The following is a 10,740-nucleotide window of genomic DNA, read 5'->3' as shown; positions in this document are numbered from 1 at the left end:
TATGAACGACTGAACGATTTTTAAATCGTTATCGTTCAGATCTGAAGGAAAAATCTGACTGTGTGTATGCACCATTACCCTGCATAGGCAAACGCAGGGGGGTTTCCGTCTGCCTGGAAACCCCCCTCCCCAGCCTACACCATGACAACAATAGAAATAGTAATATAATAGACTTTTACAAGTGCTGCATGTTCTTCACAAATCACAAATGAAATAATTAGCACCACCTGTGCAACTTTTAACATGTATTAGTCAGTAATAAATAACCTGTGCACCAACTAGGAGATCTGGAAAACATGCACGGTTAGGGATGTGCTGCTATAGAGCCCAATATGTACACATATGTCCAGGGCAGTGCTAGGTTATTCTGCTGCTCCCCCAGACTCCTGGACTTGCTCGAATACTCTGGAATGGTGCCCACATCTAAAATAAAAAGATTCAGCTCATGCAGGATGTCCCTACTGCTGCATTTAATGGATTACTGTGATTGCTGGAATTATGACACACAATATACTTTGTATGACGCATATTAAAGCTGGTTAAGTGCTAATTCTACCCTCTTCATGGACTGGCCACACTCACTCTAAAATCAAGCATTTGGAAACCCCCCTCTAGAAATCCTGCGTTTGCCACTGCCCTGCAATGTTGAGGATTCAATGCATACTTACCCGACTTGGAAGCAGCTAGATCCCCTTCCGTAGATTGACCATGACGTCTTAAGCCAGTTTCCAACATCATTTCCTACCATCCAAGTGGGCATAGAGTGGGGAATATAAACATGTAGCGAGCCACCGAGCCTGAAGCATGGCGAGCGAACCTTACCGACTTTTAATAAAAAGAATTGGTGGAGGCTGCGCTAGTTCTGTCACATATGGGGAGTGTGTTGAAATGCAGTTGCTGGTATTGGAATATATTAAACTAGGGACATTACAAACCCCAAAGTATACACATCAAAACAAAGAAAATATTGCCAGCGCACATCTGCTCACACATCAACCATGAGAATTATGGAAAATAATTGAATGTCAAATTACTGAAGATCCTTTGATATAAAATAAATATAATGAATAAAAAATTATATTTCAATTGATTGAGATCCTATAATTGAATTATATAAAATAATTATACCAATATATGTATATAACCATAATTTATTGGCAAAGCACTGAATTAATACTACAATTTATAAAAACATGTATGCAATAAAAACTAGTGATTAGGCTATGGATACTGCCTAGTTTGAAAATATTAGAAAGTGATATACATAAATTAAAAAGCGGTTAGTAAGGCAATGGATACAGGGCCTGATTCAGAGCCGCTCGTAAGCGGGCGCTCGTTCGCTCTGAGCGATGTTCGCACATCTGCGCATGCGTATGAGTCGTAATGCGCATGTGCCAACCAGTCAGTGCGGTCGGAAAATGTGTGTTCGCAAAATTGCAAGTGCCTGCTAATTTGAGTGACAGGATGAGGCGTTTGTGGGTGGTAACAGGAGAAGGTGCTTGAAAACGGGGAGTGGAGATCCGAACACAGGCGTGCCAAACGGTCAAAATGGGCTTTTTAAGGGCGTGCATAATTAACAAAGCAGCGTCATCGACTACGTCACTTGGTTGTCTCTTAGCCTGAACTGTTCACATGATTGCGGTAGGAAAATCCAACCACAAGCACTGCGAGCAGTTCAGACGCCTTTCGATGTACTCTATTAATCTAATAAATAGCGGAGATGACGTATGATGCGAGCGACCAGGGGGCGTCTTTTCAAAATAGCGAGCGCATGTTTTGTTCGCTCGCTCAGACATAGAGGCGTCAACAGACCGCAAAGAGCGAGCGCTCAATTTAAATAGCCGGTCCCTTTTTCTTAACGAGCGAGCGCAAATAGCGTCCGGCTCTGAATCAGAGTGTTTTAAGTTTTTTTTGGTGCGTCCTCCTGGACGCTCGCATAGCTGTGGGTTACCACCCACAGCTTATGCGAGCGTCCATGATGATGGTCGCGATGGTCAAGACCATCGCGACCATCGGGCTTGCGACGAGACCCTGCGGTAGGGTCTCGCTGCCGCAAGTCCTGGAGTGATTTTGGCTCTATCAGAGCCAAAATCACTCCCACTGACATCACTAGTGATGTCAGTGGGGCCGGACCCAGACGGTAGGCGTTCCCATAGGAACGTCTCCGTCTGGGCAGCCACTCCCCGGCAAGTCCACCGAAGCTGGCGTGCTGTCACTCACAGTCGACAGCACGCCCCCTTTGGTGCGAGACCCCGAGTAACGGCTTCCCCGTCGCTCGCCGGGTCTCGCGCATGCGCACGACGGAGCAGCCTCCGTCGTGCGCATGCGCATTTGGGTACCATCAACCCGCTTGCGAGTGTCCTGCGCTCGCGAGCGGGTCTGAATGGGACCCACTGTCTCATATACAAGTAAAAAGTATATTGTATATATGTATAATCTACTGCATTAGCAATAGGTAGATGGATGCTGGTGATGCCTAATACCGGTATACACAACAGATATACAAATACAAACAAACAAAACATATGGACATTATGGTCTCATTGTTGGAGTCACAGTATTGAGAAAGTAGTAATATATATACTTGAATAGATCTAATGGACTAATCGTCCTCCAGAAGAGAGGGAAGTACGCTCTTAGCGTTTTACTTTCCCCCATTAAGTCAAACAGGCATGGGACGGCTGTATTTTGTCCTATTGCAAGTTCTAGTGGTGACTGATAGTACAGTCTAGGCTACTTGCTGTGTTCTAGTAGCCGTCAGAGTTAATTAGTCCGGGGCTATGTCCAGCCTTAACCTGTGAGCCGAGCCTGGCTCTAACAGGTGCCTTCCGTCGGTGGGTGATGTAAGCACCGCTCTGCTGTGGTGAGGGATTCCTTAGGTGTCTGGGCGCAGTAAGAGTAATCCGCTATGGCGGTGTGTGGAGATGTCTGCCGGCAGACTTACCCGTTTCTCCGTTCCCTGAGCGTGTCAGTCTGTAGGGGCGGTGGAAGCGGGATCGAAGTAGTCCTCCTCCTCGACGTTTCACCTGATCACAGGCTTCCTCAGGAGTGCAGAGGGGGAATATAATCATGTAGCGAGCCACCGAGCCTGAAGCGTGTCGAGCGAACCTTACCGACTTTTAGCCAGGTTGGCCCTTTCGCCACAGCAGTTGGGCTGTGCGTGGCGCCCCCCGCTGTACAGAGCCAATAATACAGACACTAAAGGGGGGCTACAATGACGTGATTCGTGGTTGGGAGCGCCGCCAGATTTTCGGGAGGATCCCGACCATTTCGGGAGAGTAGGTAAGTATGATCCCGTTTTTCATCACCATCGCTAGATTTCTTCCCCGATGTTTTTTTTTAACTCTGTGTGGCAGCTGTAATTACTGTGTGTGTGATGCTGACATTTCAATACACAGTTTACACACACTGCTGCGTTCATGCATTCTTCTGGCGGGCTGTGGCAAACATAGTGAAAGATACTCTGGACATTGGGCCTGATTCAGAGCCGGACGCAATTAGCGCTCGCTCGTCCAGAAAATAGGGGTGGCTATTCAAATGAACCGTTCGCTCTTTGCGGTCTGTTCACGCCTCTAGGTCTGAACGAGCGAACAAAACTTGCGGTCGTTTTTTGGAAAAATACACCCCCTGGCCACTCGCATCCTACGTCATGTCCGCTATTTATTAGATTAATCGAGTACATCGACCAGCGTATGAACTGCTCGCTATTCTTGTGGTTGGTTTTTGCTACCACAATCTTGCGAGCATTTCTTGCTATAAAATAACCCAGTGACGTGGTCAATGACGCTCCTGTATTAATTATGCACACCCTTAAAACGCCCGTTTTGACCTTTAAGCACGCCTGCGTTCGGATCTCCACTCCCCGTTTTCAAGCACCTTCCCCTGTTACCACCCACATACGCCTCCTCCTGTCACTCAAAATAGCAGGCATTCGCTATTTAGCGAACAAACGAATTTCGGCCACGCTGACTGGTTCGCGCATGCGTATAACGATCCGTACGCATGCGCAGTTGGGAAAACATCGCTCGGAGCGAACGAGCGGCCGCTTACGAGCGGCTCTGAATCAGGCCCATAGAACAGTCCCGCTCCCAGCTCATTGCGCACGAGTATCTATCTATCTATCTTCAGGCACAAAGGTACATCACTCCAATAAATAAGTGTATTTAAACCACCATTAATACAGGCAGACAGTAGTGTAATGCTGGCCATACACCTGCACGACCAGCATACGATACGATTCACCTCACGATTCCCCGGAGCTCCCTGCAGTCCCGGTGGTACAATTTGGTGTTTTTCTTTACACACGATCTGTCCTACGATCGATCGTGTTCTTCACGCGCTCATCTGGAAAATGTAATTGAAATGACATGAATGGACGCACGATGCATCGCATGCCCAAAATTTACGGTACGATCTGCACACGATACCATGGACAATATGGGCTGCACATCTGATCATAAGATCCGATTTAGGAGCTGCAGGAGAGCGCATCGGATCATATATTACTAAAAAAATATACACGATTTTCACAAGATCCATCATACGACTCGTCGAAAATCGGCCAGTCGGCCCGAAATCGTGCTGGTGTATGGCCAGCATAAGTCGATGTTTTATATAACATCCTCAGGACAATAATGTAGCAAAATAAAAACCTGCTGCCACAAATAGATGCTACTTACGCCCCTCTAATTAGAGAAGATACCAACCTAGTGAGTAATCGCTGGGACCACGTGGCGCAGACAATGAGGTGCTCAAAAATTACGCCACTCAGTCTCCCAGCAACACCAGCTGTGGCAAGCGCGCTGTCCCCTAGCAACCACTGATACGGCCATGGTGCTCTATGCCTGTGTCCCGGCAGCACAAATATCTCATTTAATGCCATTGTTTCAGGGGGACTGTTTGTAGTATGCTGCTAAGAAGTACCAGGTCCTTACAGATCTTCTAAAGGAGTTTTGCATTTTTAAAATCCCAAGTGCCACTGTTTTTTTGAACCACTGGACTGTATATACCGTAAGCCTCAATCAAATAAACATAAGTATCATTTCAGAAGCTTATTAGTGTATTATGGGGTCTATTTACGAAGCTTTGTTAGGAGATAAAGTGAATGGAGGTAAGGTACCAGCCAATCAGCTTCTAACTGCCATGTCACAGGCTGTGTTTGAAAAATGACAGTTAGGAGCTGATTGGCTGGTACCTTACCTTAGTTCACTTTACCTCCTAACAAAGCTTAGTAAATAGACCGCTAAATGTTTAAGTAGGTAGTCCACTTAAAAAAAATAGAAACATCGGATAACATTGATGTTCCAGAACCAATGTTTAGGACTAAACAATGGCCCTCATTCAGAGCCGCTCGTTAGCGGCAGTACGCTCGTTCCGAGCGATGTTTGCACATCTGCGCATGCGTACGGTTTTTAGTTCGCATGCGCGAACCAGTCAGTGCGGCCAAAAATCGTTTGTACGCTATATAGCGAGTGCCTGCTATTTTGAGTGACAGAATGAGGCGTATGTGGGTGGTAACAGGGGAAGGTGCTTGAAAATGGGGAGTGGAGATCCGAACGCAGGCGTGCTTAAAGGTCAAAACGGGCGTTTTATGGGTGTGCATAATTAATACAGCAGCGTCATTGACCACGTCACTGGGTTATTTTATAGCCAGAACTGCTCGCAAATTTGTGGTAGCAAACACCAACCACAAGAATAGCGAGCAGTTCATACGCTGGTCGATGTACTCGATTAATCTAATAAATAGCGGACATGACGTATGGTGCGAGCGGCCAGGGGGCGTTTTTAACAAATAAACGAGCGTATGTTTTGCTCGCTCGTTCAGACTTAGAGGTGGGAACAGACTGCAATTTGCGAACGGATCATTTGAATAGCCACCCCTTGTTTTTGAACGAACGACCGCAAATAGCGAACGGCTCTGAATCAGGCCCAATGTTTTGTATCCAATGTTAAAAACATTGGTACTTCCAATGTTTTCTTTCAATGTCCCATACCTAGGTGAAATAGTAAGTGCCATCGATGGTCACCAACTATGCACTGAATGACAATCGATGATTTCACCAACCGATGGTCATCCCTGTTCCTTGAGTGATTCTAACATGGGGGCAGGGCTTCGCTGGCACCGGGAGCAGAGTTATGTTCTGTGTCCTGGCACCTTGTAAAAAAAAACCTATTATGCTCTACCATCGATGGAGGGAAACCATCTGGTTCTCCACCATCAATAGTTAAAACCCATTCAACATCGGCCATAAACCATCGATTATTATGAATCATCGATCGATGATGACCATTGCTGTGCTGCGGCTTCCAAACGAGTCTGAAGTCAGCCTCTAATACCCCTTTCCAGACTAAAACCCGTTTTTTTTGCATGTGAATGCGCATCAACCCGGTTCCGTTTGTCTGATACACATTTTGCACTGACATGAACGGGCAACAATCCAAAATGTTTGACAGTGGAAACGGCTCCCTCCACCTGGGTCCAGTCCCCCAGGAATCCTTCCTGGGTACCTAGCAGGGTTTTCCCCGGGAAGGACCCAGGTGAGCTGCAGTGGAAATGTGTAACACAGGTTGTCCGACCCGGGTCCCGATTACAGCACGAGGAGACACACATTGGGTCCCGATTACAGCATCGGGTCCCGATTACAGCACGAAGAGACACACATTGCGGTACAAGGAGATGATGTATTTCCAAGCCTACCACTGCAGCGGTGTGCAGTGTGAACAGTGCCGATCCGGGAATAACCAGGATCGGGGTCGGTGGTGCCACCCTCCCTGGGTGGCACCCAGTGCAGGCAGGAGAGCAGTGCGCGTGGCAAAGCCATGTGCTGGGAAAAGGGGCGTGGTCTAACAGGGGGCGGGTCACATGTTTTAGTCTCGGTGGGTGGCACCTGAGTGCGGCCTGCAACCCCTTGTGACGTCACTGATTGGCGTCGCGATGGAAAACTGGTCTGTCCTGGGTCTGACCTGGTTTGGAACAGCGGACCTGATTCAGACCCGTTTGCAAGCAGCTGCTCACTCGTTCCTGGCCGATGTTCTGCAATTGCGCATGGGTATGCACCGTTATGCGCATGCGCGACTGAGTCTTTGCGAACAGATATTCATTCGGTTGTACGGACTGCGAGCAGGAAGTGACTTCCGATAGTTGATTGACAGAAAGGGCCGTTTGTGGGAGGTGATGGGGGGGTGGTCTAAAAACACAGGCGTGCCACAGTGTTCACACGTCGTTTTCGGGGCGTACATAAATTAACTGCAGCGAGAGAGAATGAAGAGCGGAAGTAGTAATACGTCACTCGTCCAGCTTGTGGTAGGGTATGGTCTCCCGCAAGACTGATAGTCTTTTCGTTAATACCTAATCCTAATGCAACCGATGTAACTAGTGATGTTACTATTTCGGAGCCCACAATGCAATCACCTAATAGTCTGCAAACGTCTTGCTAATAACAGGGCTAATTGGATTCCCAATTGCTCAGGTGCGTTTCTAGGAGCGAATTGGCTTAATTAACCAAATAAACCGAGAGACAATCGAAACATCACATGTTTGCGGGGGAAAAAACCCTGCGAGTGCAAACACAGAAAAAAGATTATCAAGTGGTTCATTCGCTAACTTCTGTCGCTCGCTAGCTATAGGAGGAGCTTTGCAGAATATTGGGGGTGTAAGTTTTGTTACAGGCGAACGCCCGTGCAAAGGCATTGATTAGCATATTCTCGTTTGCCCGCCCTGTGGGCGAGCGGCTGCTTGCGAACGGGTCTGAATCAGGCCCAATGTTCCAAATATTTGGTCAGACGTGGGACTTTGGTGGAAAAGCCTGCTCGGTAACAGGCTTAAGTGTGATAGGTGCGAACCGGGTCTTGATGACCCAGGACACACAAGATAAGAACCCACACTGAATGCCAAAAGACCCGGGTCACTACAAGACCTGTGTCTGGTGTGAGGGGTAACAACCCAGGAATAACCCGGGTTGTCCCCCTAAGTGTGAAAGGGGTAGCCTAGCTTCATCCTGTGCTCGGTGTCCCGAGTCCGAACCAGTTTGAAGCCAGTAATTTATGTCTGAAAGATTATTCAGATCATGTTATATTAAAACAATTAAATCAAGTTAGATCACAAAGTTGAGAGTGTCCCTTACACATATTTCAATTCTTTTTTGCCTGGCCCAACAAGGTTTCGGAATAAAATAGGTCGGTAAAGCTGGCACGGCTATTCATTTTATGATATGAATAAGTAGATATAATTGTGCAAAGGTTAAATAGCCTTGGTCAACAAATTGGACATTTCAAACCCACAGAGGGTGGTCACTTATATATGACCCACCAGCAATTTTTCTTGACCGGCAAGGTTTTGGGCATGGAATAGGGCAGTAAAGCGGGCACGAGCACCAGATTTTGACATCTTGAATACGTTTCTGTAGCTGTGCAAGGGTTAAATCAATAAAATGATTATCTGTGCCTACTTTACTGCCCTATTTCATGCCCAAAACCTTGTTGGTCAAGGCAAATTGCAAGTGGGTCACATAATGTAAGTGACCACCCTCGGTGGGTTTCAAGTATCAAACTTGTTGACCAAGGCTATTTAACCCTGGCACATCCACATTAATCAATTATGTTAACCAACTTGATTTAATTGTTTTAATATAACATGTTCTGAATAATACCACTTTTAGATCAAAATACAGGATCGCACCCGGTATTTTGAACGCAGGTCTAACCCGGATGGACCAACCCCTTTCAGACAGGTGGCTTATTCCCGGGTCAACCACGTCAGTGCAGTGCCGCCACTTGCAGATGATCTCATCTCCAAGCACTGGTTCTTCCTATGCTGTAAATGGGTCCCGAGTCAGATGACCCAGGTTACCTGTTTACACTGCACTGCTACCTGCGTAGATCCTGGGTTCAACCCTTTTAACTACCCGGTGTCACAGTGCGCCGGACACCGGCTACCACTTACCGGGTCCGGCAGCACTGGAATCTCCGGCGGCGGGCAGCGGGCGGGGACTCCCCGGCCCCTGCAGCCGTGACGTCAGCTCCGGGTCCCCCTCGCGCTATCTGGAAGTGCAGGCAGCCGCGGCTCTTCTAGGAACGTGTGCGTGCCGACCTACAAAGAATTTAAAGTGACAGGTGCGCCAAACGTGTAGTCATGTTTGGCGCGAGATTTGAACTTCATCTATAAGAGGGAGTCTCTGGAACCGTACAGGTGCCAGAGTATAGGCTCCATACCATACTCCAGCATTCCAGTACTTACCTGTTATCCTGATCTTGACCTTGGCTTGTTTGTGACTCCGATTTCGTCTGACCCCTTGTACTGCTCCTGATATCTGGTTCTGACCTCGGCTACTCCCTGTGACCCGTTTATGTCTGCTCCCTGGTACCATCTTGTCTGTTTGGTATTGACCCGGCTTGTCAACTCCGTTTATTCTTCTGCACTACGGACCTGATTCAGACCCGCTCTCTAAGGCGTGATTGCTCGCTCTGAGCGATTTTCGCCCATCTGCGGGTGGTAACAGGGGAAGGTGCATGTGAACGGGGGAGTGGTGTTGCGAACGCAGGCATGTCTGCCCACCACAACGGCGTTTAAAAGGCGTGTATAATTAGCAAAGTAGCGTCATTGTACACGTCACCTGCATGTATTTCAGCCCACACTGATCGCAGTGCTTGCTGCGGGGAAAGGCAACCCCAAGGGCTGCCAGCAGCTCCGATGGCTCACGATGGCCCGATTAATCATACATTTCCCGGAGATGACGTGTTGCGAGTGGCAAGGGGGCGTCTACAGACACTTGCGAGCGCAATTTGCCATAGCTCACTAACACACAGTGGGCGTCCTTACGCGACGCAGTGCAATCGCGTAATTTAAATATCCGGCCTCTTTTTGCCAGCGAGCAATCGCATCTTGCGAGGGGGTCTGAATCAGGTCCTACATCCAGTATTCACCAGCACCTGTATAGGGGAACCTAACCTGAGGGCCGCGACCTGTGTGTCGCATGCAGTCAAGTCCATACCTTCTTGCGAGGGTCCCTAAATACGGGCCGCATCCACAATCCGTCCGAGAGTTGTGACAGAATACTCTGACCAAAAACATGGATGCTGCTGGTAATCCATCACCATGAGACCTGCTCGAGAACTTACTTGCTAGAGTCGAGAAGCAAGAACAAGACTAGGCTCAGTTTATGCAGTGTTTGCAGACACTATTGCAGCAAGTCGTGTCGCTCAAGCACCTCCGGAACAACCAGGTCCATCCACTACTGCACCAGCTGCAGGAGCTTCCGCACCAATACGGATTCCAAATCCAACAAAGTATAATGGGGATCCTACAGGCTGTTGTGGATTCCTGAACCAGTGTTCAATCCAGTTCGAAGTCCAGGCAGCAAGCTTCCCTTCAGACAGGACAAAAGTGGCTTATATAATCTCGCTATTGTCAGGTCAAGCATTGGCTTGGGCCTCTCCATTGTGGGAAAGGAATGATCTGCTTGTCAATAACAGTGTTGAGTTTCTGAGAGCCTTTCGGAAGGTCTTAGATGACCCTGGGCGAGTATCCTCCGCAGGGTTGGCCATCTTGCAGCTGAAACAGGGAAACAAGTCTGCGGGACAGTATGCTGTACAGTTTCTAACCCTTGCTTCAGAGTTGGGTTGGAACAATAAAGCCTTGGTTGCCGCATTTATGCAGGGACTGTTGGATCAAATTAAAGATGTCCTTGCATCCAGGGAATTGCCAACTTTCTTGGACGACTTGATCTCCTTGTGTATTCGAGT

Source organism: Taudactylus pleione, unplaced genomic scaffold (genome assembly GCF_031769625.1).
Source record: "Taudactylus pleione unplaced genomic scaffold, aTauple2 ptg000154l, whole genome shotgun sequence".
Classification (NCBI taxonomy): domain Eukaryota; kingdom Metazoa; phylum Chordata; class Amphibia; order Anura; family Myobatrachidae; genus Taudactylus; species Taudactylus pleione.
Note: the sequence above shows the minus strand (reverse complement) of the source record.